Source organism: Egretta garzetta, unplaced genomic scaffold, assembly GCF_000687185.1.
Source record: "Egretta garzetta isolate BGI_Z169 unplaced genomic scaffold, ASM68718v1 scaffold50, whole genome shotgun sequence".
Classification (NCBI taxonomy): Eukaryota; Metazoa; Chordata; class Aves; order Pelecaniformes; family Ardeidae; genus Egretta; species Egretta garzetta.
In genome coordinates this window covers 1,181,467-1,185,406 of record NW_009258613.1, presented here as the reverse complement: position 1 = coordinate 1,185,406, position 3,940 = coordinate 1,181,467, and positions in this window count along the sequence as shown.

Here is a 3,940-nt window from a genome sequence, read left to right as displayed (position 1 = left end):
CCGATCTCATTCCTCCCCCTTCATTTGCTGTCCTCCACCTAGACATTCAGCTATGGTAACCAGGGAGGCAGAGCTGGAAACCCACCCCGAGCCCTGCCCTGTGAAGATAGGCAGGGGTGGCAGTGCGCATATCTTAACCCATTCCATACTGACCTATTGCTGGGATGAAACATTGCAGCTCTGGCCCTTTTGGATTTTGTAACTAAAGGGCCTAATTTCACGGAGGTGTTGGGGGTGGGTGGGTGATGTGGTACTAGCAAAAGGTCTGAATAGCTATTCCCTAGCCTCTTCCAAACTGAACAGCCATCAGAGCTGTGTGTAGCTTTCTGGGAAATAGGCCCAACCTCCTGCCAGCGATGGCTATCCTCGTTCCTCAACACTTTTTTCTGGTGTTTGGGGAGAGGCAGAATATGCCAGACCCCCAGTTACCCTTACTGAGTCCAGCTCCACCCTCCAGGATCCAGTCTGCATGCGCTAGCACTCAGCTCAGTGTCTGAATTGCCATTGCCGTTAGCAAACTCTGCACCAGATGGGCGCTGAGACCTTCCCCGCTCATTTTTGTATGCTTACAAAATGTCTCCCTACACTTAAAACTAGATTACCCCAGCACTTCTTTTATTTAAAGATCAGATCTCAAGACTTCTGTCTGTGCTGACAACACATCCTGTGCTAGTTTCAAAGCACAGAAACTGTGCTACTTTCAGGGAGACTCCTCTGTGCATCTAGTATCTAGCTGAAGGTTTTTAGTCTTCAGAAATTGCCTGCAGCAAGGTCCCCATGCTCTGTCCTTCCCATGACCCCCCTCTCTCTGAAGGAGAGAAGTTGTCCTCTGCCCATGGCATCCTGCTGCAACTCCTCCAGTCAAGAACACTTCTGCAAGAGAAGCTGGTCATGAAAGTCACCTTGTACATCCTCTGTCACTTGCCACCGTGTACCTCAGAATCCTGGCTTGTACGAAATCCAGGGTCCTAATGTAACTTTAGGTTAAAGCCATGCCGGACTTTTCTAAACCGGTGACTAAGCATTCATCAGAAAATGAAATGATGTTGGGAGAAAGTGAGTGTAGGATCTACCCTTATTTTAAAATTCAATTAGCAGCACAACCGTGATGAACAGCCCTGTGGTTATGTAGATTTAGTAAAGTCATTAAGATCTCAGATTACATGTGGTGCTATTTCCCCTTACTCTTCCTTTTGCTGCCCCCAGCAATCCTGCCTGTTTTCCGCCTATCACAACACAAACAGAAACAAATCACCAGGGGTTAAACAGCCTAAATTGGATTACAGTCACACTGTTCAGAAAATAGAGTATTGCTGGTAATTGCATTCCATTGAATAAATATCTCTACATTAGTTTACATCACATTAGCATTCTGACAATGATTATTCTCATTGTAATTTGCCTATCCAAGAATAAGTGTAACGCAGAGCTCCGAATCCAAACAATTGATGTGTTCTGGGTGCTGGTATTTGTTTTAAAGATTAAACAGCATCCTGGTTGGACATTAATAAAATCTTAGATCAAAAAAATCCCAGACCCTTCTTCTTTCAATCTTGCTGAAGAGTTATGAGCCAAATAACTCAAGGCCCAAACTTGTTCCCACTGAAGTCATTAGGAGTTCTGCTAATCTCTTGTGCTTCAGGACCCTCACAATTTATTTTATTTATATCACAGTAGCCTCCTAAATTCACTGGTTCCAAAATATTTATGGATAGTCCGTGATGCCTATTTTGATATCAAAGGTCTAAAACAGGGCTGGCACAGCTAAGGGTAAATTTTACCCTTGATAACTTCTCAGGTATTTTATTCCAGCTTCTAGGTAACAGCTTGTCTTGGTCAGAAGTCTTCATACTTCCCTCCCCACCAGCCGGCTTTACTGGGACCACTGACTGCAGTCTCCAAGCAGTTCACTGAGATGATCATAAACCACTTTGATTTTGTTCAGTGCCTGCTGTTCTCCACTTTCTCAGGGATTTTTTGACAGGCAAATAAAAAGAACATAAAACAATAAAGGTAAAGAGCAATTTAGCCAGGCACTTCTGTAAGCTTCATGGGGTCATGGGAGACGCATCTCAAGCTTCTCAATTTCTTTGTTCTTCCAGCTGACTTTGTCTCTGAGACCTCTGATGTTGCCCAGGGAAGTTTAAGGACCCCTGTCTCGGCAGGCCAGCTGTCTGGCAACCATGAGCATCACCAGTGTTCACTGGCCAGCAGGCTCTGGTGTGGAGCTAAGAAGATAAGAGAAGGCAGGGGGAAACAGTGGCAGTTAGACAGACAGAAATACCATTTCATTCCCTTCTGTCAGGCTCAAGAACAGCCACCCCACCCCACTGAGGACATTTCTTAATGCAGCCCATAGTCCTCCCTTGAAAGAAATACCCAATGGCTGGATATCTTACACTGGGCATTTTTACTAGTTATTCCTTTCACTTGACATAGGTCCAGTAATTAAAAATGCCCCAGGAGAACTACACCATCCTTTTCTCTTAGCCACTGACCAGCAGCACAAGCTGCAAAAAGACGTGGAGATTCGATAGTACTGTGCGACTGTCCCAAATGCCTATCATCTCATCTGCCATGTCAGAATGGTCTAGACATCGATATGTCCATGTTTCCAGGAGAATATATTAGTGATGATGACTTCTTATGGCAATACTTTCCATGGAAAAATTTTTGGGAAGAGATGTCACCTTTCTTGCATAAAATAACACAAAAAACCACTGTGAGGGCAAAGGAAGAGGGGATCTCTGTGAAAGAACAGAGGTAAGTGTGATGATCAAGACTTGAATTAGCTGCACATGTATAAGTATAAAGTTAAGAAACTGGTCATAGTTTACAATCTGAACATAATATTTGAATAAAGCTATCAATAATGGACAGCCGCTGGGAGGCAAAACCTACCATGGCTGGCATTTTCCAAAGAATTATGGGACCTTGGAGTCCAATTTCCACAGGCCTCCAGCCTGTAATCGTGTTGATAAATCACTTCCATATGTAGGACTTGATGCTAAACATTGAGACAACCCACATTTTACTGCCAGTACCAAGCGCATAAGAGAGGAACAAAATACGCTGCAAAAACTATTATGAAACTGGAAACTGGGAGCAGTACAGGGCTGCAGGAAGATGAAACACAGCAAGGAGCCCAGCATTTTTTAGCCCTTCCCCTGGCAGCTGACACCATATATGCCAAAGACAGAAAGTGGCTGTAGGCAGCAGCAACTGTCTGAAAAAGTCATGGGACAGAGCACCTTGCAATTGCTCTCAGTATTATCTTATTCCGGTGTCACTGGTGGAAAGATCTTGCAAAAATATTGCTATTTGTTGGCATCATGCGTGACCTGAGGAAGTCAGAAGGGAGAGGGACAGACAGAGGCCATTACAGTAGGCTCCATCCAGGCACAGGCACCACAAGAGCCCTTTTGCGCTACAGAAACAGATCATGGTGTTTGGAATCTGGTAGGCACAGGGAGGACTGGCTGAGATGACTGAAGTTGCTACGCTCATGATGCTGCTGCCTGAGGCACCAGCACTGCACCCTTGAACTTTTCAGAACATGAATATCCATTATTTATTGCACATTTTGTTTGTAAGTACATCTCGAGCTCAAGACGGGACATATATTTGAGGATGAGGGAAATGAATCATGGTATCATAGAATCATAGAATGCTTTGGGTTCGAAGGGACCCCTAGAGGCCATCTAGTCCAACCCCCCTGCAGTGAGCAGGGACATCTTTAACTCGATCAGGTTGCTCACAGCCCCGTCCAACCTGGCCTTCAATGTTTCCAGGGATGGGGCCTCCACCACTTCTCTGGGTAACCCGCTCCAGTGTTTCACCACCCTCATTGTAAAGAATTTCTTCCTTAGATCTAGTCTAAACCTACCCTGGTTTAGTTTAAAACCATTACCCCTTGTCCTGTCACAGCTGGCCCTACTAA